The 26,729-nt window shown below is 37.5% G+C and overlaps 1 long non-coding RNA gene across 1 annotated transcript; it reads left to right on the plus strand.

Moving 5' to 3' along the window:
• Positions 1-7,896: 7,896 nt before the first annotated feature.
• On the plus strand, positions 7,897-9,199 carry LOC139132589 (uncharacterized). The gene is made up of 3 exons (XR_011552364.1): positions 7,897-8,077; positions 8,390-8,588; positions 9,076-9,199. It is a non-coding gene; the product is annotated as an uncharacterized lncRNA (long non-coding RNA).
• Positions 9,200-26,729: the final 17,530 nt, after the last annotated feature.

Here is a 26,729-nt window from a genome sequence, read left to right on the forward strand (position 1 = left end):
TTTCAGCTGACGTTTTAAATAACTACTCTTTCAGGAAATGGGGTAACTTATAAACTTTCCGGTCACAGAACCGAATGTTCATATCTGGTAATTAATATGTCATTAATATACCCACGCTGTGTCCTTTTTTCATGTTATATGCGTGAAAATTTAACTTTGTTCCGCAGACGTCAATGTGAAAGGGGATGAATGCTTTCATGCTAAATGCATGCATTATACATCGACGAGACAGGTTTTGTGTTGGCGCAATGAATGATCTGTATGGTGGGTCGCCAATTAACACTAAACAGTTCAGACGAGCAACTACATCGCTTCTATCGGTTCCTTGGAAAAGTACAGTATATGCAAAGTTCAGGGCACTGATAGGTCATTTTTTCAGTATTTGTGTTGTTTGTGTTGTTTGTATTGTTTGTTTGTTTGAAAACTAAGACTGTTTAGTACAATTATGTCAGTCTAGTACGATCATGTCAATATCAATAGACAGATTATTTCTTATGATGATATTAACATAGTGCAACGAAATCTTACGTTAGAAAAAAAATACACGTCATTGTCGGTATCGGTCAAATCAGGGGGGTGCCAATCCTCGATTGGGCACCTGTGTACTGGTAGCCTGGAGAGCTTTAACTGCAAACCAAAACGTTACTTTGCTAGCATTTCGTACCCCCACTCAGCATTGGTTCAAAGTAACTCTAAAGTTATTGTCTTTTTCTATTCCTTTCTTGGGTCTATTGAATTTTTTACCTTCAATTATACAGATTTTGGAACCTGCTTCAATGTCATATCTACGGTATTTTTTTTGACAAAGCCTTCTGTTAATTTAATTAAAACTGCACATTTTCCTTACACATCATTTCAAAAGTGCTTATAGGAGGCAAAAATCTACATCTATATTTTATTCAAGATTCTAGGTTTGATTGGTGTCACTGCAGCTGTCTGAGTTTTTAATTTCCTTTGCCAGATGATTTTTGCTTTACTTAGCAATCTCACTAGTTCGGTTGTTTCTATTATCGATTAACTGACAAATTGCATCTTGGTGTTGTTTAATGAGTGGTGGCAGAAAAATCGAGACAGGTTAATAGTGCGGTAAGGCTTGATGTCGTTCCTAGAGCTATTCCATCGATTCTTCGATGATTAAAAGCCATACTAGTACGACCAATTTCACAAGCTTGCTCGTCTGACCAAACGCCTGAACGCGGATACAGCCGCTTTACAAAAGTAATTACTAACTGTAAAAAATGTAGCCGCTTAACAAAAGTAATTACAACTATATAAAGTGTTGTTTCAAAATGTCCCAGACAGAAGTTCCCGACGTGGTGATTAATATTTGTGTTTGTCGTTCTTTTTGAAGCAATGGTATACCTAAATCACTTAATTTTATGTCATCGATATAAAACCCCCCAAAACAATTACGATTTTCCTTGTTTTGAATGCCATTAGTATTTCACTGGAGGAAATCGAAATGTCAGTAATCCATCACATCAACGCATTTCAGTCTGATATAATTACATCTACAGAATTTGTATTGAAAGTCACTACCAGTATATGTTGCGGTTTACCTGAAAGGTTAGTCATGAGGGGGCAGTATTCGATATTCGAAAGTTTCTTCGCTTCCTTACGAATAGGAATGAGCATCGGATGTGTGAAAACTGATTGAGCACTTGAGCTGTTATGTAATCGGTTCGTTCCAGGCCTCTCTTCACATTACACAGGATGTAATCACAGGGTCAAAGAGAGTCGTTACCAAGTTACACTGGGAAATGCTTATTTTACGCTACCAACCACATCAACTATGACGATACCAAAGATGGAATCGCTTACCAGCAAAGGTGCAGTATAAAACAAAACTACCAAATTGAGTGGCATCCTGTTTCTCAGTAAATATTGATTATCTGTCCTTGTCTGAACTTCACGATTGAACCAGATGAACATATTGAGTCAATTTATCGCTAAGACTCCTTTCGGCATGCCCTTGACAGCGTTCAGATATATCGTGCTTCTATTCATGTTAGCCCTTTCCACCTTTGCAAATTGTGTCCATGCTGATGAACTACAACCGATGAATATACCGGCTCCTGAAATTAAAAAGAGAAGCACATTTGAATTTACCTACCTTGCGCGAGATATTTGGTTAATCATGTGGGTAGTCGTTAGTGTTATGATTCCATTAGTCTGTAAGTACTCGTGAACAGAAAGGGCGTATCACACTGCCTACAGACAGAATTACCTCTAAGAGTACAAACCCGACAGAAGTCATTAAGAAGAAATTATGCATGCCACATTCATGCTTATTTCTGATCAAGTAATAGAAGCGTTTCCCTAAACAGCAATGTGCCACAGAAGAATGTTGTAAAACTGTACCTTTTGGAAAGGGCCTAATGCGTTGATGGACTGTTACTCACTTTTAACGATCTCTTGCTCGACCAAAGATATCACATAATTATCATTTCTATGAGTGGCAATGCTAGGCACTGTTTTAATCAAGTCTTCTTTGGTGTACAGCTGTGGAATATGTGGTCGTAAAATACCATACATTTTCTGAAACCAAAGATGAAATGGAGTTGATTTTGCAAATACACTTATGTGGAATGCAGCTGCCTTTCTGGGTACAAATTTCAATGTACGTTGAAGGTAGAATGCATATAGGGACAATTTTTTGGACACCTTAAGATTTACAATGCTTTTCTGGTCTGCTGTTGAGTGGATCTTTAAGCCCCTGGAGTAAATTGGGTTTTCATCTTCATTTTCAGTGCTGGGATACATCAACCTTTCACCTTCTTGTTTTTTTGAATTTTTTTTCTAATTCTCATACCAGAATTATCATAAGATTATAGGCTCTTTAAATTTTCAAGTCATCGGTACAGAGACTGTGTCTCTGTTCCTTGCACTTGCACATTGACCCTCAATTTCTTCTCATATCCAGTATAAGTTTAAAGTTTCTCTGAAAATGTATATCAGCAAAAGTCTTTAATTTTCAATTTTGTGGCGAGTTGACCATCTTGTATAATGCTCAAAGTGTAGCATTTTGACAAGGAAAAACAAGCATTATAAAATAAACACTAAACTTTGGCGTGAATCCGAACTAAAATTAATTCCCGTTTGTAAAGGAAAGAATAAATATAAAATTATTGTATACGAATTGCTTTCAAATGGTCTTGTAAGAAAAAAACTGTGGCTATTTTGAAGGATTAAAATTCACTGCAACTGAAACTTGTTATTCAATATTTTTCATAGAAAGTTTATAAATTGCTGCACTACGTTGAGACAACGCCGGTAATGATCGAATCAAAACAAATAATTTCTTCCAAGTTATATAAGACATAAAACTTTGAACATCACCTTGGCGAAAGGCGGGAATGCAAGATAGATGCAAGATATATTTTTTAACTTCATATAATTTTGGATGGCTTGGACTAGCTGCGGACTCTCCGACACCAGATTCAACCTTTTGAAATTACATAACTTTTTTCTATCCCACGTCGTACACCTAAAAAATAAAGAAGCCATTCTCAGCGTAGGCGATTCGACAACTAAACTGTCATACATGCTATTCAAACACCATCTTTCTGAATTTTCTGCAAAACAATATCGTAAATCAGGTGAATACACTGACGATTCTCCTCATAGCTTTCACGAAATTCGATCCGTGATATTTCACGGCAAAACGATGTTGGTATTTTGAAGATAGACTTAAAGATCTATCGCTTAAATGTCATTTTTATTTTCTATCAAGTACGTCAAAATGGCATGCTTTTACAAACTTGCATCATACCATTCTGTTTTTCGCCGTACACAATACGGCCGTTCGATTACGTCATTCATTACTTTAAACTTGATGATTCGTATATCATATGATCAAGACATGTGACTTTACTAAAGTGATACTGTGTATTCTGTATTTCGGTTTTAACCTATTAGATTTATCGATTGCCAGAATGTCGCATATTCGATTTGGTGGGGATTTGGCCTAGAGGTGTTGAGGACTACCCTGTGTGCTAGGTTATTTGGTGACGTTGTGCCAAGATGTAAGAATAAAAAAATGCCGAAAAAATGTCAAAGTGTTGAGGATTTATATACTTATATATAATCCCCCGTATTCCGAACGAGTGTGGCTGCGTTGCGGACGAGTAATTCGCCGTGTAGCGGCCGTATCCCTCCGAGCCGTAGGCGAGGGGGATACGGCCGCTACACGGGGAATCACGAGTCCTTGACGCAGACACACGAGTGAGGAATACGGGGGGTTTATATATTTATCACATGCATTACCCAGATTTCCTTGAATAAACCTTTCTGGAGTGAAAATTACTGGGAAAGAACGAGAGGGAGTATTTTACAAGAATTCATACGCTTGTGTTATGCGGTCGTGGTTGGGTATCAGTTGACTTGACTGCGCTCAGCTGTGCATGTCGAGGTTAACTTCGAGCACGCCGAAGCTACTCTTATTAGCGTCTTTTGTAGGGCTTTTTCTGTGCGAATTAAGCCGAAATACTATGTATTTCAAATGCAAGGCATTTATTTGGTACTTACTTACTATAACATCAATTTGAGTGAAAATTCATTCATAAAATTATCGGACGTGAAAGCGAGACGTCGCGACACTCAGCCGAGGCTACCGAGAACGGGTTATTTTTGTCAATATTCGAACTTCATTCAAAGAATTCTGCTTTGCAAAGTTTGTTTGAAATTTTCAAAATTACCAATTATTATGTTTTACGAAATTATCAATTGTATGTTTAACATTTTACCAATAAAATGGGCTTGTTAAAATATTATGACGAACAGTGTTCGGCTCTGACTCAATTGGTAAGACTACAAGCAACGAGTCTTTCTTAGCTCAGACGTGAGACGAGGGAAGTTCAACAATAAGGTAAATACAGGAAACGTACGTGATGCACAATATCCATGGACAAAACAATAGCTTGCACCTTTAAATGCACCGATAACCTTGTGAACTAGTCGCTCTTGAAAAATAAAATAGCGTTTCTTCTGATGACTCTCAAGTCTGAAGTTAAGTATCGTCATTGCTTTCAGAAATATTAACGCTCTCCGCCTCCTCGGCTCGACCCGGGGGCTCGATTCGTTAACTGCCTCGGCAGCATTGATCGTGATGTTGAACTTGAAACCCGTCAATGTGCTTCAGAAAAAAATTCTTACTGCTGCAAGGATGATTTGTATGTGTCTTGGGTAATCGGCTATGATTATTATGTTGTTTGGTGGACATCGACATGGCCTCTTTTGACGAGGTAGACAACACAAAATGTCGGTTACATAGCGTATTAAAATATCAGTGGTGTAGAAATCAAAGGTTTCAATCGCAAAATAACGACGAAGAAACACAAATCCATAAATATTCTAGTATCGACGGTATTTAGTATTTTACACATATATTTTTATACTCCATATTTCCTTACGCTTTATTACCCTTCCACTTTTGCATTTCAGGGATTTGAAAATAAGTTCTGAACAGCTGATTGTTTTGTTTACGTTTTAAAACTAGTCCGGGTCCCATATCCATCACATGTGGAATATGGACTCATCGTAGTCATATATACCTATAGCGTGACTTCATACTATAGGGATAACTGGGTCTATGTATGTGATAATATGAGGTTATCCCACGATATCATCGCTTGGTTGGGACGTATTGCCACGAGTGAGGGTGCGAGCCGCATCACACGAGTCGAAGACGAGTGTGATGCGGCTCGCACCCTCACTCGTGGCAATACTTCCCAACCAAGCGATGATATCGTGGGATAACCGATTTATCATATGCCCATGACCGTTAAAATAAAGAAAATTTATATTTTTTGTCAGTCTTTCGAAGGGACTATGTTTTTATATTCTGCCGCTGGTCTGAGCGCATTGATACATGTTTGTCTACAACAGCTGATCAAGTCGTCGATCGAATCGTGTCGAGTGTAGGCCTATACAGTTTAAACAGGATTATTTCAGCGCAATTTACCGCAGTTCAGAAAAGGAACGGAGCAAATTTTAATACTTACTCTGGTCACCGCCCCGGTGTTCTGCTGGATAATGATTACACGGACAATATTGTAAGTTTGAATTCACTTTAATAACTCTTGCTGAAACATGGTTGACGTGATCAGGAACGACGAAGTAGCGCGAAATACAACAGATTGTAAGCTTAAACATCAACTTTTAATTTTCTACAACAACCTATCCTGTAACTCTCTTTAGATGTAAAAGATGCATTTGATCGTTAAATGCAAGATGAACATCATAACATCAAAATCGGAAATAAACAACAATTGATGACGTATAACGTGCCGTACTAGACTGATGTTTTACGTTCCACGTCACGACACGTCAGAGGAGACACTGATACGGTCATGGGTATGTGATAAAATCTTATGCTTAATACTGCAGAGCCTTGCTGGAGACGGCATCTGCGTTCGTGTTGTCGTCATTTGCAGTTTCTTTGTGGATTGTTTTACTTGAAGCTTTTCAAGTTTCAACCATATAAAGTAGAGCTTGGAAAAAGAAATATGACGACGACTGAAAAAGTCGTGGCGTGAATTAGCTCACTCGCCAGATTAAATTTAATTAGTCATAACATTAACATGAGGACTACTTATGTTTTGCCCATGTTCCATTGATGCCATGCGAATAAAGCGCCGGTCGCCTTACCCCAACTCTGAGCGTACATTGGCCATTTTACAACTGTCCATAAGCGTGTGCGTGAACGTAGCCCGCTACCGAGGGAACAGCAGCGTGTCGATCAAGGCAGGTGACATGGCAGCCAAATTCCTTTATTGAAATTTCACTCCAGTAAAAAGATTGGCCGCGATTTGTCGTGGATTCAGACTCGCAAAGCGAGACTTGTGCACATGAAAGTGGCAAATTCTGGTGACGATACGTTACTTTTGGCGTATGTCTGTCGACATCGGAATGTGGTATGGCTAACAAATCGAACGCTGACGTTAAGTTCTGCTCTTAAATCGTAATATGTTAAGCGCAAACGTTTATATGCTCTGTCTATGTGTAAAACATAATTATGTTGTAGATAACTTTTAATATATGAAGCGCCAAAGATAATATGTTGTCTATAAAACGTTAATAATACATTGTGGTTAAACCTTTACTTTTTGCGCAACCCTTCATGTAAAGTGTCACAAATTATCTCCTTGTCTATGGATGTGTATAAAACGTCGATATGCTGTGGTGAAACTTAAATTTATTCAGCGCAAACCTTAAAATGTTTTGTATAAAAATATGTTGTTGGTAACATTATGCACAAACGTTAACATGTCGTGTATTAGAGAGATTAAGATGTGTGAGCGGAGCGAGAACGTAACGTAGAACACTTTACGCGTTTCGTTCTCGTTTCGTGCTGTGGAGAGTGATTAAGACGAGAACGTGACCTTTGGCGCTTCGTAAAATGACACATTGTAAAACTGTGTTTGATTGGCGATGATTCTCGCTTTTATCCAATCATCGTTGGCGTTATGGCATTATTTTGTTGTGTCATTGTTTATAAACAGAGGACTATATACTTGGATGATGGTAGCAGCTTGGAGAAGGTAAGAGTCGAATGTCGACACATTTTATTGCATATTTGTCAGCAAGGATAAAATTTTGATTATGTAGGGTCCTTTAATGTGAATAAAGTTGAGGGAAGGTTGTCTTGCACGACAATAACACTCCTGGAAGAAAAAAAGCAACGTATATACGTAGGTTGCACACGGGTAGAGAGTCCAGACACTATAGAGATTCATTAGCCGATCTGGTCAATCCAGCGTTCATTTCCCATATCAAATGTTCAATTACACTTTTATGTGACGTTTTAGAGTATCTGCAGTGATTGGTTAATACCTGTCCTTAACCATAATTCTAATGAAGTGTTCTCGGGTTCACATGCTGGACACGAAAGTAAATCAATATTTGTGTAATTTTTGATTTTTAGACGTAGACGAGAAGAAATCACTGAAGCATTGGAGGAAGATCAAGACGACATGGAATTGTTGTTGATCGACACCTTCTCAAACGGGAGAAATTTGGATACTACCCATATTGATCTTTATTCATTTTCAGATGATGAGTGTCTTGAATTTTTCAGGTAGGCGAGAAAGATATATCTGCTATGCATTATGGCTTACAAATATGTCATAAATGTCTTGCTTGTAATATCAATGTAAGTGATAAACATGCAGGTTGTCTGTTTTTATTTTGGTCTTGTTATTAAATTTCAAGACAAAAACAGCAGCAGCAGCAACAATAATAATAATATAATAAAATTTGTTTTTTTTATTCATTTTTTGATGAATTAACAACAGTGAACATATGGATCTAAGTTAATTTGTAACAGTGAAGTTCTATATGACGTACTTGTGCTCATTTCTAAAGTCTGTTTTTCTTTCAAAAATTACAGGTTTGCCAAAAATGACCTGATCCGCCTGCATGATGCTCTATCTCTTCCAGAGAAGATAATTGGGTATAACGGCACAACAGCAACAAGCATGGAGGCACTCCTTATTCTTCTGCGGCGGCTGTCATATCCCAACCGCTGGTGTGACTTAGTACAGTTTTTTCAAAGAGATGAGCCAGAATTGAGCATTATTTTCAATACAGTATGTAATTTTTCTGTCCTCTTATTGCATATAAAATCACAATACATTCTGATGTTCTTGTACATGTGATTAGTTCTTGCAAAAAGGTGGCAGCTCCAAATATCATGATAATTCTAGACTCATTTCAGGTAATTCAATACTTTTTGTAACTTATTTTTTGAGAAGAGTGGCAATGATTCACTTGCAGGTTTCTTATCATTTTTTCATTATTTTTTTGCTGGTCAACATTTTGTTTTCAAAAATTCCTCCATCCCCCAAATCAAATTGGTTTATTCTCCCATGAAAAGTTTTGGGTTAATTAGATATTGTGACATGATTTAAACATATTTGTTTTCAAAAATTCCTTCAACACCCCTTCTGAAATCAAATTGGTTATTCCTGCAAGCAAAAATAAATATAACTTTTGCATTATTTTGTCAAAGTGACTTCATAGATTTACTGAAATCTTTGTGTGTTTGTGTGTGTGTGTGTGTGTTCTTTTATGCAGATTGCAGAACATATCCATAGAGAATATGGCCACCTTCTAACAAACTTGGACATGGAGTGGCTTGATCCAGTGAGATTTTCTGCAGTAATCCATGACAAGGGAGCCCCACTGGATAATTGTTGGGATTTATAGATGGACTGCCAGACCCATATCAAGACCATGTCGTGGGCAAGCAGTTGTGTTCTCTGGTCATAAAAGAACCCACTGTCTAAAATTCCAGGTAAGAATGCTTCTTTCTCTATCCATGTAGTATATGACTCTTTGTATGGTGGTAATATTTCAGATTTAGAAAGTTTTGTTTTGCATCACCTCAAACTGTACAAGGTGTGTGGATGGACACATTTATTACCTTAAAGGTTTACTTTTAAGGACACCCCTGTAAACATTTTTTGACCAAACTTTGGAAAATATTTTTCACAATTTATCCAAATTATCTGTGTTGTTGCGGTTACTTGTAAGAACTTTCCCTTTGGAGAATCAAAACAGGAAATATATTTTTTGCCTTCATAATTTATGACATATTCTCAAAACAGGAACTATCTTTTATGTCTTTAAAATTGATGACATTCTGAGTCAGAGAACAGTACATACTGAGGGGTTGTTCAGTTCAAATATGCTCTGTTTTCTAAAAAAATCCTAAAATTATGTGCATGCTTGGCATGAGTCAAGGGTTGATTATGGTTTCACTGAAAAAAATTTGTGTTTAATTTCTTTGCAGTCAATTCTAACCCCTAACGGACTTGTCGCTCATATGTATGGTCCTATAGAGGGAAGTCGACACGATGCCTTCATGCTTGGGGAGAGTGGAGTTTTGCCACAGTTGGAGCAGATGCAAGACCGTGGTGAAGTGCTGTGTGTCTATGGAGATCCAGCATATCCTCTTCGTCCTGAATTAATGGGGCCATTTAAGGGGCAAATTTAAATGAGCAACAGAAGAATTTTAATAAAACTTTGTCAGAAGTACGTGTTTGTGTTGAATGGGGATTTGGGAAAATAGCATCTTTGTTTGCGTTTGTCGATTTTAAGAAAAATCAGAAACTTTATTTACAACCAGTTGGGGTGTATTTCCTTGTTGCAACCATTTTATCCAATTGCCACACATGTTTATATGGGAGTGAAACAGGTAATTCTTTTGACCTTGAACCTCCTTCTCTTGAAAATTATCTTGTTCATAATTAAAATGTCAAACGTGTTTGGGGTTATGGGGAAGAAGCGTATTTGGAAGATTCTAAGAAATTTTAATAAAATAGGTTTCAAGATATTTAAATAAGATTGCCATTGAAGATTTCTTTGTATGTCTGTTTCAAGATAATAGTGTAGATTTCAATTCATTGGGAGAACAATTTTCTGTCTATTAAATAAATTAATTAACTTTAATATGTTCAGCATATGTTAATATTTTGTGTAAATAACGTTTTTATATGTAGTGATAAACTTTAATATATTCTGCGCGAACCTTTAAATGTTTTGTATAAAAATTAGGCTGTGGATAACATTTACTAATATTCAGCACAAAAAACGTCAATATGCTGTATATATACTTAAATATATCCAGCATAAATGTTAATATGTTGTGAATAAAACGTTTATATCTTTTGGATACACTTTATTATATTTACCGCAAATCTTAACATATTATGTATAAACGTTTCTATGTGGCGTATAGAAGTTATACATTCAGCGCAAACATTAATTATGCTGTAAAAAACGCCATGTCTTGTGGATAAACTTTCATATATTAAGTGCAAATTTGAGGTCTTAAATATTTTAAGCACAAGCGTTAATTATGTAGAGTATGAAACGTTCATATGACAGTTGTAGATAAACTTTATTATATTCAAAGCAAACGTTTACATATTGTGTGTAAAACGTTTATATGTTGTGAATAATTTTTTAGTACATTGAGCACAAATATAAATGTTTTGTTGATAATCTTTAATATATTACAAAAGTCCAAACATTCATGTTTTGTATATAAACTTTAATATATTATTATATTTCGTTAATTTTGCTTGATTCTTCATTTAATGTTCAATTGTCGACCACTCACAATTTAGCAGAGATAAAAAGAAGGCAGGCAGTATAAATTACTTGATATAATATTACTTGTTTAATAAGAAGCTGTATGAAACCTTAGATCCCTGGATATTAGGTTTACATAAACAACATAAGGTCTAACTGGTCAATAGAAAAACGCCACTATTTATCTGTTAGGGTGACAAAGGCTTATCGTATCCCTTTTACTTGTATTTCAAGAAGATCATTATATTGACTACAAGGAATATTTTACTAATTATAGCCAACCAAAAAAATCCCTGTGCGTTTGTTATCATACCATCACAAAATAAACCATGCCAATGTAAATATGTGGTCGCCAGATCAAAACCTTTCACGGTCCGGATCACAAACAAATGCTCAACATCGAAACTATCAAACGAGAATGCAATCTTTGAGGAAGAACTCGAAACAGTTATGAAAAACTACCCAACATAAATATCCAATATTCAATTATTGAGATTTGAATTTGCAGTTTGAATTTTGAGTTTTTAATTTTGAATTTAGAAGGATTCTCTCGGCTATCGTATAACGTCCGTGTGACCGATGCCTATCTACTCTATCTCATCTTTATTGTATACTGCCATTACCATCCATAATCAAGACAAGACCTCGCTAAAATGCTCTTTACCCGTTTGCTTGAGTTTTTTGGCAAAAATGAATCTGTAAAAAGTATCGTTACAGTATGGAGACCAAAACCAATACAGAAAACACTACCAAAATACAAAAGACTAAAATATCGCCGATTAGCCAATCGCCGGTATAGCTATGGGACGTTACAGTCAATGCACTGTACAAACTTGTGGTAAAGCACAGAAAGATTAATTCGGAAGACTGTTTCATTTTGAACGTGTATAGTGAGTTCAGAAACGAAATCGACCAGTTTAGTTCTTGCTATAACTTCCTTTAGATTGGGAAAACCATAATTCTTTCTGATTATACAAGCAGAGTATAGATAGAGATATGCTGATTGGATCCAGATACTTTTATGCATCATGGTCAATGTATTTGGGTATTTTTGGGTATTCATTATTGGGTATATTTTGTTTAATTAGCCTCTCTTCGGATGCCTCTTTTTTACGTACATTTTGTTTGTTATTTTTACATTTGTATTTGATTTGTTTTGATTGGTGTTTTGTTTGTGTTTCAGTTTTCTATTTCTATTTCATTAAAGTGTTTCTGTGTTCTCTGTCATTTTTGATGTTTTTGTATTTCTCTTTTGGAGCAAGTCGAGGCCTGAACTGGGCCCCAGTCGCCTAGCTTTTCTTGGCAGCAGTATGGCACAAGACCACTAAATAATTTCCCATAGACCACAGCATAGCGTTAAGCTCAATTTTCCTATTCTAAAACATTCAACGGCACGAATCCTCTTAACAGGTGTTAGTTCAATGTCAGCTTGATTACTGATGAATTTTTTGTGTGGGCGAGTCTGGGGAAATTTTGAGATAACAATGAATATAGCGCCCTCAGTGGTGTTTTGACAAAATTCAGGCTTATTTTTCTGATTTCTATGGACCTCAGAATTCCGCATATACCACAGAATGCTTCAACCAGTACTTGTAACAGTCTGCATATTGATTCAAGCAGAAAAATATCTTTACATATAATATGCTCCGCTCCGCCTCTTACGATGTCTTGTAAAGTTTGCTTTTGTCCATTTTTGCGCAAAATAACGTTGGATATCCTGCTTTGCCAATCTCTTTGACGTACATCAATCTTTACTAACTTTCCCATTATTCCACGAATTCCATTCACGATCCTTTTATTTTCAAACTGACACTAAAGATCGAAGTTTTCACTTGTAATGGACAAACGTCAATAGTTCTCCTGGGCGGGCTTAGCGGTGTTTTAAATGAAAAAATACTACTAATGACATCATGTTTCAACATTTGCGAATAGATGACAAGCCTGACATACTGTTCTGAGAGCTGAGCGTTTCTTTTAATTGTACTTTTCTAGAGAAATTTGAGTTGAGGATATAAGCTTACTCGGATATAACTTCAGTAAGTATGAGCAGTTTAGGGATGAATTTTTGTTCTATATAGTTAAGCTGAATGTTGACATTGACATTACCGCTTATTACTTGGATATCACTAATTGATCAATTTTTGCCGGGCTGAACCGTTACACTTGTCTGGCATGCCAGGCTTTAAGGTATTATCTATGACTGTAACATAACTAACTGATTCATAACGTTGCATCACACCAAACTTGTCCAATTTGAACCGAACTGACTGAAGTAGCATGCTAATAGTCTGACGGAATTGAATGGGTTGCTCAAATGGACGTGATTATTGGACTCGTGAAAATCTCATAACGTTAATAGAACAGCAAAAATAGCCAACATCAATACATCGTCGAAGATACAGAATGGGATTAACTATCGATTTTCCATAAAATTTGCCACGTAACTTCCAGCATTATGTCATAGTTATTCATGTGAAGTGAGATATTACAGAATAGTCAAGAATTTTCCTGATTCCGAACAAACGGAAGGCTTGAGTGATTTCCTTGAAAAAGTTACAAAAAAATTAAACTCCTGTCCCAAGCTTGGAAGCTATCTTTAGCCAACCTCGCCTTGTACCCATTAAGGTGCAGGATTGCTGAATGGCTAAAATAACCAGCTTTGAGATATAAAGCAGCTATTCAGCTACTCATGTTTATAGCCTCGACACTCAGGATATCAGCTATTCAGCTATTATAGTTGGATAAACATAATAGTCGACTTTGGCATACTTAGTAGGTGTTCATCTACGAGGGTTTACAGCAATGACTCAAGCGTATTCACCTATTATGTTTGAAAAAAATAATAGTAGCTTTGGGACTATTGAGCAGCTATTAAGCTATTCTGCTTTGATACTGAAATCCCTGGCTATTCATTTATTCAAGCTAATAGCCGTTTTTAGCCTCTATTAGCCAATGTCAGCGGGCTGTTAGCTGGCTATCAGCTATTTTCTTATCAAATTTATTCATGCACAATTATTGTCATTTTTCCGTATTAATATTTGCCTTGCCTGCAAACTTATACTATCGTCATTCACGATTGCCCACGCCGAATGCGTTGACTTATAACTCGTAAGTGTATTTTCTGATTTTTATTACATTTTCAATATTTGCCTACGAAATTTTGAAAAGTACACTCGTTTTCTAACTCGAGAAGTCCTGCAATATGATTACTTTTGCAATGCGGCAACGGTTTATCATATTTTTCTTATTTACACCAATTATTCGCCAGGCCGATCTCTCTAGGCTGATCTCTCAACCACGCTATCGTTTAATATATGAACTTACTGGTCGAGGCTTTTTGTCTGATTTAGTACCTTTGCAATCAGTCATTCGTGATTGTCGATCGGATTAATTTCTCTTAAGGTTCCAAGACAAGAAATTTGACCTTTTTAATCTAACAATTCTCTAACGGTTAATAAGCTCAGAACCCCTGTAAAGTATACATTTTCTGAAAGCCTAGATATAGGGCAACAGTTTGATTACCATAGTGTCACCATTGTTTACATAACTATCACGTGACAGGTAATTTGCATAACCTTTCAAAAAACGGTTTTCCCTATGTTTTGTCTCAATACTTCAAAATATCTGACTCAAACTTGCTGGAATGCAAGCTGTCACAACGCTCTTCCAAAGTGTGTCTCAGATTTTTTATATCTTGCTTAGTTTTTTTGGAGCACAATTTTAAAGAAATCAACTATGCTTAAATTCACTGCTCTGGAAGTTTTTCTGGCATAAAAACTGTTGTAGAAGGTTTAAAAAAATTATGAGACACAGTTTTGAAGACCTTCAAAAAGCTTGCACTCACACAAATTTCAGCCACATATCTCAAAGCATTGAAACAAAACATAGGGAAAACCGATTTTTGAAAGATTATGCAAATTACCTGTCACGTGATAGTTATGTAAACAATGGTGACACTATGGTAATCAAACTGTTGCCCTATATCTAGGCTTTCCGAAAATATACAATTTACGGGTGTTCTGAGCTAATTAAACACTAGAGAATTGTTGGTTTAAAATGGTCAATTTCTTGTCTTGGAACCTTAATAGCTGTAAAGTTTACAAATAGACATTACCAATTTTCTAGTAAACTGTGATCTTTTGACTTTATTCTACCCTTCGGTAATAACTTCAAAGACAACGAACAAAATAATTACCACGTTTCCCATTTCCTCTGTAAAGCCTGGCCCGGCATGTACAGTGTTAAGCTAAATGCAATTAGGTATTTTAAAGTAACCTAAAATTTGATATTACTTTCTCGGTTCTACCCATGTTCTTTCACATCATACAAGGTCACTTGTTGGGTGGCCTTCAGTCGATCATAACAATAGCTTACGTGACCTGCGTAGTCCTAGGATTATTAATCCGTACGCTTGTGCAATTTGTCAGTTGTGGTGAGTCTTCTACAAACAGTTTGTTTTCAGCCGCCGAGAGACATGCATATTTGCATATATACGTCTCTGAGTCTGAACAAAAGACAATACAAAACCCGTCACAAGTATTTAATCAGGCCTCTAAGTGAAATGTCCTAAATGTAATGAATGCTCTCACCTACCATTCAACCAGCCGTTTGACTTTGCTTTATTTTCTTGGTTCTATAAATCGCAAGTTTCTCCTGATTATTTCATTTTTCGTAGAAGTGAAATAAATCCTCATTTCGTATACCTTGTGATTTCTTTAGTTTACAGTTTTGTAGGAATGCCACAGCCGCTATTAGCCATTTTAGCTAGGTATTAGCTTGCTTTCAGCTTACCAGTGGACACGCCTGAGAAGGAAGTTACGAATTTTACCTATTTACTCATAACAGATATTTCATAAATAAACTGAATAAATATTGTAGAAGTATCGAGTTCTATGTGGGAATAGTTTTCATTCATGCAGGTGTAAGCTCTAGCTAAAATGGCTAATAGCGGCTAAAACGGCTAATAGCTTGAATAGTTGAATAGCCAGTCCTTTTCAGAAGTCACCACTGGTAGCTGGTAGCCAGTTAATAGCTGTCTAAAACGGCTTATAGCTTGAATGGTTGAATAGCCAGTCCTTCTCAGAAGTCATCAATGGTTAGCAGGGAGCCTGCTAATAGCCGGCTAAAACAGCTAATAGAGGCTAAAACAGCTAATAGCTGGAATAGCTGAATAGCTAGTCCTTCTCAGAAGTCACCACTGATTAGCTAGTATTCAGCTCATAGCTCCCTACGAACAGCTTTTAGCGGCTAAAAACGTCCTATTGAAAGTGAAAATAGCTTGAATAGCCAAAAAGAGCTAAATGCAAGCTATTCATATGGCTAATCTAGCTATTAGTCTTCTAGCTATTAAGGGATTATTCAGCAATCCTGCGATACCGCACCGTAGTTCTTTTACTAGTTGGCTGCTCCGGAAAGTGGGTGCAGACACCATGGGCACATGGAGGTTTAACAGCTTTCAGTTCTATCATACTCATGTGTCATACGTGTCTCCCAGCAAACACTCTCCTCCGGGCTATGCCTGTGTTATCCAACACTGCTTTTGCCATATTTGCTGTAGGATTTTACCATAGCTGCTTTTGGTGGAATTAGTATTCTGCGATTGATTAGCACAGACTCTCTAAAATACGACATAATCGCCTGCCACCACTCCATCATGATAGAACGTGACAATGTACATGTGTATTCCATATGGCAGCAAACTAGTTATAAAGTGATAAACACGGCTAAAATTGATAATTACCGCTTTCTTTACAGCCTTCAACATTTATAATTAGCTCCAGTTTGAATATCAGCTTTGAAGAGAAAAAAACTTTCCAACAATATATATGATATTTACCATAATTATCGCTTTCTAAATAAGATTCACAATTTATCTTTCTAAATAGCATTCACAATTTAAAATAAGCTGAAGTTTAAAACGTTGGGCCTAAAGTGAACAAAATTTGCAAATGATATAATGGATATTTACGATAATTATCGCGTTCTTAATAAGCTTCAAAATTTGTAATTATCTGAAGTTTAGAAAGTCGAGTCTAAAGCCCTAGAAAGTTTTCAACGATATATCGGATTTTGCGCTAATTATTGCTTTCTAATATAAATTTTTTACTATAACCCAAACGGGATTCGAACCCCCACACACTCACGGCAACATCGCCTAGCTGATATGCCTCACACAAAACCAGTCGGCCACTGCTTCCAACCCATAAGAGTTGGTCACAGTAACCGACTTAGATGTTGCAATTCTGTGCGCGACCGAACAACACGGTGTGCGTGGAGCAGACGACACACAGACACAGTACACACACAGACACAGTACACACACATATAGTAATCGGAAAAGCACGAAGCTTTTTTACTGAGCTAGCTATCATTTCTAAAAGCGTTCACAATTTATAAATAGCTGAAGTTTAGAAAGTCAGGTCTGAAGTAAAAAACTATTGCGAAAGATAATATCGGATTCTACGATAAATATCGCTTTCTAAATATCTATTGATTTCGTAATTGCTTTAAAGTCGCTGTAGAAATATTGTGCTAGAACCAATAATCAACATTGGTTTGCGAGGGGAAATATTTTCATAACCAACATTAACGTTTGACGCCTGACCGTGCCGTCCATCCTGGTGGTTAAGAATAATGCGTTGCTGTTGTCATCGTCATCTTTATGAGTCCAGTAGCATCAACGTGAAAGTTTTGTTTGTAGGACTGCTGTGGTAGAACAGAGAAAATAATGTCGGTCGCCAAAGGGAAAATTACACAACCCACACTTATCATAGAACTTTGGCAAATGACCGTTTCTCGAAAGAGAAACGTTCAGTACTTCATAGCCACGGTACAACATGCTCAAAGTAAGATTATACCGCGACATCTAACTTCTAAGGAAGTTAGAGTCTAATATTAGAAGAGGGTTGGTGGATTATGCCGCAATAGTGATTTTATCGGATAATATTGATAAAATTATCCATGTTAGAGTACTCTGATCTCATACTCCTGGAACTGTCTAACTCGGCCATCTAAGAGGATAAAATTTGGCTCAGACTGCATTGCCGTTTTTGGTACAACACCACGTGAACAGTTGATTTATCTTAAGGCGAGAAAAAAAAAATTATCTGTTCAACGGGCCCGACCGACCCATATTTGGACCACTCCACATTTTTCTTTTTTTTTCCCCCGAAATCTTTACGAATCTGAAGAAACGCGGAGATGTTATTCAGTGAACGTCTGTCTGTAAGATGAATGACCTTCACATTTTCGATGACATTGACTTGAGTGAGATTGATACAGGCAATGATTTGAAGAGTAAAGGTGGAAGTGCATCACAAACATTTGGTCAAGGTGAACGGCAGGGTTAATACGCCGTGGAAAATAAACTATTACGCCACGTGTTCCGTATAGCTTAGACACTCTGTACTGTATTGTTTCACCGGCGTTTATTTCACGTCCGAGCGGTTGTACAGTCTATATTTTCTAGTGTTCCTATTTTCAGTGTTCCTTGAAAATTCTTTATTGTTCTTTGAGTCATCACTCGTTCCGATTTTCGTCATGGCTTTATCCTATCGAACGTGTGATTGTAAGCAGCAGTTCTCACTGCAGGACGGACTTGATTTGTGTTTCAGTTGTCGAGAATGCACAAGGAGTCAACCTTGTGACATTTGTTTGACTTGGACACAGGACGAATGGTCTAATTTCGCTCCCTCGCTCGACGACGTCATCCCGGACATCTCCGGGGCTGAACCCGTCTGTTTCTGAGTCGCGAGATTTGGTTGGAATGCACCGTGCTCATATGGCTGGTGACACCAACACAGAAATTAGCTCCGTTAGATTCAGGTGCCGCCAACGAAGCTGTTCGTGCAAAAAGGTGTTCGTGCGAAGTTTTTCAGCGGGCGGGCAGATTTCAAAACTAATCAGCGGGTGGGGAGAAAATATCGATATTTACTGTGGGCGGGGAAGAAATTTCATTACTTTCAGCGGGCGGGGAGAAAATTTTTGACAGTGGGCACCGGAAAATACGTAGAGGGAGGGGAAAGCGGCGTGCTTAATAGAACCTAACTTAGAGAGGAGCAATGTTCCAAGGTATACTGTTAACTTCTTGCATGGTTTTGTGTTGATCTGGGTTGCCTAGTGGGCATCTAGTTGGCAATGGGGAATTTCAGTAGTGGGGAGAGGGCAGCGGGGAGCTTGAATTGTTGTGGGGAGTGGGGAGCGGGCAGACTGTAGATACGAGGGCAGTGGGCATCAAAATTCAGTGGGAGGGCACATTTTCAGTGTATACCAGTGGGAGGGCAGTTACGAACAGCTCTCACTTTCCCCTCCAAATTTTAGGTCAGGGTCAAAAATAAGAAAATACCGCAATTATACAGTGTCGCTCAAATTTGATCAAAATTGGTATATACCAGTATGGGTTACCAATGATCAATAATAAATGTTGTTTCTATCTGCACTTCAGTGGAGGAAAATTCTACGTTGATGTTATGACAATGATTTCTGCACAGTATATATACAACCAGAAAAACAACAAGAAATATTTAAACCAGAAAAACAAGAATGACAAAAGTAATTAAGGTTTGAAACTTTAGGTACTGGAGGTCAACTTTAGCAACATGCATAGCAGAAACAAGCCCCTCTTAGTTTAAGTATAGACGATCTTCCCCCTTCTACTGTCTATGGTATGCTCAAACAGTTCATAAACAATGACAGGAAATGACTCAAAATAGTGGAGTTGGCCTGTTTCTTACTGGCATGCCATCACTCCTGCACATTTGCAGGATTTCACTTTTTCTTACCTCAATTGCATATTTTTGACACTGATGTGTTCATTTGAACAAATTCACATGTCATCTCAACCCCTGCAGCTACCTGTACACCAAATACTGAGATGGTAGCCCTGGCGGTATGGGAGCCTTTGTGTGTGACGGACATACATTCGTACATACATACCCACAAACATACAGACATAAAGACGCCACCGACTCATCATATAAGCTCTTTTTGGTATTTATATACAAAACCAAATATGAGCTAAAAATCGGTATATCAGCCTTCAAAACAGGTTTTGTGATGATTTTGAGAAATTCATGAAATTTACCAGTTGGCGGCACCTGTAGATTGAACTGTAGAAGTGAAGGCAAAGAAGCTGTTGTGAGACAACCAACCCATGTCAACAAAAAATTGAAAAAATCATGAACGTACTAAACAACATATCCAGTATACGTTATGTGACTAAGAAAAAGCATGAAACACACAAAAAGTGTTTATATTATATGTTCTGTTTAAGAAAAACCAAAAAAAAAAAATCAAAAAAAAAAATCCGACCTACCTACCCAACTTTGAAGTCATCCCGCCCGTTGAACAGCTTTTTTTTTTTTTTTGGCCTAATGCCATTGGACAGTTAACTGTGTGCTGAGTGCAGAAATTCTGCCGGCTCATAGCCGAAACGGTAGAGGGCAAACGCTGCGACAAACAAGATGAAAATGAGAACGAGAAATGACTTAGCAAGGACTTCCTTGCGGGATATTGGACTATGTGTATCCATGGATAGCCTGTGGTCAGATATTCAGCTTCGATTGTCTACAGTATATGAGAGAGAGAGAGAGAGAGAGAGAGAGAGAGAGAGAGAGAGAGAGAGAGAGAGAGAGAGATTCGTGACGTGTGTAAACGTTCACCATACTACACTACTCATCAAATTATTAAACCAATTTCCTTGATTTTTTTCGTTTTACGCATTGGATTCCTTATAGGACATTATTTGGGAGCCATTATCCTCTTATAAGTAAAATAAGCACGAAGAATAATTCATATAGTCCAATGTGGCTACATCTCTTAGTTAAAATCCTTTCTTTTGTACACATGCAAACCAACACGAACGTCGCAGTCGATATAATTATTGTATCGCTGCTTTTGATTCGTCTATTCTGTTTTTACATATGTCTATATTTCAAATATGTCTGCATTTTAAATTTTTTCTCAGCGCTTAATAGGACACCTGTTCTTGTCGTCTATTACATACGCGAGACGTTCGGTCTTTTTTTTTTGTAAACCGAAAATGCTTCGTGCTTGATGTAATCCTGTGTAATATATTTTGGTGTTTAAGCATTTATAGTCATTAATTTAAGTGTTTACAGTCGTTAATTTGATGACTGTAACAGTTAACTACGGAAATATATTACACAGGATGACGTCAAGCACGAAGCATTTTCGTACGTTTTACAAACTCTATACGTACCCAGTAGACGACTGAAACAAGACTCCTATGAAGCGCTGAGAAAAATTGCAATACAGACATATTTGAAATGTAGACATAATTAAAACAGTATTTTTAATTAAATGCACAAATACAATAAGAATATCTCAATGGATCCAATGACTTGAATTGCCGAAAAAACCGACTAAGTTGTCTGTCGGATTCCGGAAAAAGATTTTCTGCCTCGTGAATGAAATTCAAAACAAATGCCGACACATACATAAACAACATCGATGCTTAGTCGTAGAATTAATAATCATCAGCTTACCTTCAACAGCGTATGTCGACCATACGAGTGACGAAAAGCAACGTTGAACTTCGTCTTTATCGAGCCTTGAAACCTATCAGGTGTGTTACATCCGGGAAACTAGAGCAGTGGGTCGTGTCGCAAAGTATGCTACCTGCCTTTCATGTAAGAGTAATGTATCAACTTGCCACGTATATAAAATATCTTTTACCTGCACTAAATTTTGGTCCAGCGAACCACAAGAACCTTGCCGTTCTTCGATAAAGCACTCACTACCAGTTAATTTGGGCATGGTCAATCTGTCATGATATATACTAAGAGTAGTAGAGCCTCTTTGTTTGGATATTTACTATTGGGCAAAAATCTTCCATATATGGAGTTCTGACCAATCAGTGACGGTATTTTAAAACCAAGTCGATATTTACTTTGGCTTAAGCCAGGGGGTATCTTTCATGATCCCCGGCGACAGAAAAAATATCGATGCTTATTGACTGAAGCTGAGAACCCTGGTATTAAACTTAAATATTAAACGTCCTTCAAATTGTGAAAACCAGTGTAGACATCTTAATATATTGAACGTGTTAGCTCTGAAACTGAAGTAAAGCCCTCCGATGAAGTAGAATTGCCAAACAGCGCAATAGCAGCTCGCGCAACGGGCCGCCGACGGTGGCCGCAAGCGGCTCACTGATACAGATGCGTCAGTACAGCAGGATCTCGTTGCCTGACCTATTTCTACTCCTGGCTGTGCTGCTAACGAAAATAGAGTTAGGTATAGGACGGCTATCATTGGTCAATACTATGAGTGCAGTGATTGCGTTGAATTTATTTCAAACTTTGAAGCTACCTTAAAATTTCGTATGCCCTTGGGGTCATCTTAACTCCTGGTATGTTTCCCGAACCAAGCATCCTATGTCGTCATCGAATGAAAGACGAAAAATCATTTATTTTTTAGTCATTGCCGTACATAAAGTCACAATGGTCACCAGGTCACGTCTGATACAAAATCATAGACGATTTCACCACTAAATACCATAATATAGGGGCAGAGTCGGAGACTTAAAAAGTGTAGCTGTGCAAACAAATCAACGTTCTATGTTTCGTCATCTAATTTCCGAGCTTGCCACTGTACAGATGTGCTGATTAATATGGTCTATGCATACATTTTTGGAAAGACACCTTGCCTATGCTATTTTCACTATAGATGTGACACGTTCTTTGTAAGTCAGTGTATGCCTGCCAAGGATGTTGTTCATGTTTATGTTTTCCGACCATATGTCGTTATCAGTCAGGTTTGTAACTGTTCGACTTTGCACGTGGCCAGGTAAAACACATTTGAAGAGTAGTTTTATAGTCGTTTCTGTCATCACCGTCTCTATTTCCCTTTATGTTCTATTCATTTTGAGTGCTGGCTGTCATGATTGATGAACAGGGTGACCAAGTATTCGTTTTATGTGTTTTTTTCATTGGAAACATAATAAGTAAACACGCAGTACTTGAAAGACTACAACTGGGGTTTAAACAGCTTACCACGTCGTCCTGCACTAAAATGATGTCGATGGAATGGTAAGTGTGACCCTTTTCAATTGTACTTTTTGCTAATTCGTTTGCGACAAAAGGAAACCAAAATTAGGCAAATCCTCAAGAGCAACAATTTGACATTTTATCCGAAACCTCCGTCATTCAGATCATTTTGTATGTTCCTGGCGATTACGCTATTCAATTCGCTAATTTGATATTGATAATTAACGATTATTTTAGGAAGTTTCCTGAAGTGCATATAATGGAAGAATACCGAACCTTTCGACCTATTGATTAAATGATTGCGCACGTGTCATTAGAATCTTCAGTGACGACACTTTAATTTTTGGGGTATGTCTGTCGTCATCGGAATGTGATGTGGCAAACATATGGAATGCTGACATCAACTACTGCTCTTAAAAGTTAATATGTTGTGTATAAAATATTATTGTGTTGTGGAGAACCTTTAATATATCAAGCACAAACTATAATATGTTGTGTCATGGTTACACCACCATATATTAAGCGCAAACCTAAATGTGCTGCATATAAACGCTTATATGCCAAAGGTGAAACTTTAATACATTCAGCGCAAACCTTAAAATATATTGTAAAAGCAAACGTTAATGTGTTGTGTGTGAAACGTTTATATATATGCTGTGAATAATATTTTAGTATTTTAACAAACGTGAATGTTTGTACGTAAGATAATCTGTTATATATTAAGCCCAGACGTTAATGTGTTGTATATAAACTTTATGTATTATGCGCAAAACAATAATGTGATCAGCGCAAACTTTAATATGTCATTTTGACACTTGAATTTTTGATGATGGTACTTTCATTTAATTTTTCACGCCATTTAGAAATAAGTTCAATATTAATAGCATGCACAGTTTTCCCTTGAAATAGAAAAATCTAGGCGTGCACAAAGGTCGGGCTATAATGGCGCCTAGGATGTGACAGAGGCTCCCCAACTAACTATCCAAACGTTTGGTTGCAATAGTGTTATTTTTGTTTCCGACATGTGAGGAGAAACTTTAATGTTGAATATCTGTGCTTATTTGTGTGGGAGAGCTTAAGGCGAGACGCAGCCGGACTTAAAGTTGGTCAAAAGTAGATAGGGTGGTCCTTTATATCTTACTTGTCGAAACCCGAGTATGGTTTCTCATGAGTCGCGAAATATTTTTTTCCTCAACTTGTGTTTATGATATTTTTGACTGCGAATTCAGTGTTCCATTTAAGTAAAGAACATTACAACTTCGCCGAGCTAACTCGCCATGTATGCAACCCCGAAATTTCGGGGTTAGTTAATATGCTAAGCCGGTCGGAAGGTGTGAATCACATAAACATCGATAATACCAAAATCAAACGACTCTAACAGCATTTGCATGCAAGGCGGTGTGTGGAAACGGCGACCCTTTCTCCTGTGACGTTTGTTTGAATATTATTTTCGTCACAGTACCTCCTCGAGGGATTTTTTTTCTTTTCGCGGTATTTTCGAATATGACACCACTTGGCAATTGCGATGCGATATCGGTACAATTGGACTAAAAAGACGCTTCGTTGTACCATCACCTGGTACAAAAGCTGAAAATGGTCGAACGACGTAAGCACGGTCAGTCCACAAAAGCACAGACAAATAAAAACACAGAATAGCAACGCGGCATGCCTTTTTTCCATGGTCATCTCGGTAGACTATGGCCTTTTTCATATTAAAATGAGCTTCACAGGTGTTAAACTTTTTGGAGACTTTGTTTGTGGTTGATAATTGCACGAGATTATGTGAAAAATACGACGAGATGGCATCGTGCTGCCAGTCGCGTAGCAACCATAGTTACTTTGTGAGTTCTCAGGGCAGAAACACTGCTTCACGCCAATCAAAACATAACACGCAAGCAGTTTCATAAACATATCCGTCCTTGAAGAACGTGTAAAAGACGGTATGACTGACGGTAAAGCATTGAGTAAAATCTGACAGTACCGATAAAAGACTTTCAAATTTGGTTCTAACACGCTCATTATATATTCATAAAAGGTGAGAGGAATTGTAAAACTCACCTCCCCGAAGCTCAAAAACTTTCCAATTTTCGCCAACATGCCAATTCTGCTCAGCACCACAAGACAACCACAACACAAACTTTGCTGAACATACTTTCGCTTAAAAATTAGCAAAATCCGGAAACTAGTGAAGGGTGCATGGTCGGCACTTTTCGGAAAAGAGAGTCGAGAGCTTCCTGAGGAGAGGCAAATATGGAGGGTTTACGTAACTGCTTCACATCTTGAACAATGCCCGTTGCTAGTCTGTTCTATATTTGTCTGTGACAAAAGCGAGTGGAATGACCGTGGCGTACAGACTTCGCTCGACTTCTATAGCTTGTAGTATTGACTGCTACTAAAATTCATATTTTACAAGTATAACTTCGAATTTCTTTCGACCCGTACTTATGACATAGAGATAGCTGTATACCATACCTCACCCCACCTCACAAGAAAAACAGAGACATTGTCTATGTATTCGACTCGAGTGCATTGCATCCTGATGTAGCCTCGCCAGCTACAATCGTTTTATCAAACGTTTTGAATCAGACAAAGACTTCCTTCGGAAGAAACTCGTAATGAAAATTATACCATTCTTGAGGTTTCTAATTCAGCAAACAACACAGGCGATAATTGTGATTGTCTCACAGTCTTCAAACACTCCAAGAGGAACATTTACATCAAGCAGTGGAGAACGAATTGAATTCTTAAATACCCCAAGTGTAGGTAAAGCTACATCGCTGATTTTTTTAAATGGATATATGTCACTTTGAAATCATATCACTTAATGGCCAAAAGAGTGACCATGATTTTTGAATTTCCATTTCCAAATTAATGTTGGTATTTTAGTCATGTTGGTGTAGCGTAGCCTCCGTCGATTTTAAATTTCACTGAACGAACGCGGTGAACAATGATTGCTTCCTTTCTCCCTGTTTCTCTTCGTCTCTTTGTCCCTCTACATGTATCTTCTCTGTCTGTATCTTCATACACAGTCGCTGTCACCATACGTCCATGCTGTCACACAGAGAATCTATCTATCCACCCACATGATCTATCTATCTAGCTATTTGTCTGTCTGTTTTTTGATTTATGCAAATGGCAAATACTGATCAAGAGGTTTTGTGAAAAACACTCGGAATGACAATTACTGGAAGAAACTTGAATGCGAAATGAATTGCCCGATCAACTTCCGGTTCGTCTAGTCTCGAGACAAAGACGATATACACAACGTTTATTCAGATCGGAAGGCAAATATTCATGAACCACTGGGTTTAATCTCCGCTCCTGCTAAACAACAGCATCTCGTTGGCGTGTACACATGGTAAAAATAGTCGATCTTTATTTCTAAGTTTCTCGAAAGAAGTTCAGCATTGCAATAAAGTTAAACTTTGATCATGACAAATACAATGATATCAAGAAATCGTTCGAAAAACGGGTAATGATTGAATCAGATGATCATAGCCTGGTAGTTCCATAAAATTATCTCTGATTACATCCACTTTCTCGTAATCCGGTGGAAATTTGAAACATAGAAATAATCTGCCCAGTAGACGGGGCAAGGATATGGTGAACGGTAGGACGTTCGTTAGC

Source organism: Ptychodera flava, chromosome 5 (genome assembly GCF_041260155.1).
Source record: "Ptychodera flava strain L36383 chromosome 5, AS_Pfla_20210202, whole genome shotgun sequence".
Lineage (NCBI taxonomy): Eukaryota > Metazoa > Hemichordata > Enteropneusta > Ptychoderidae > Ptychodera > Ptychodera flava.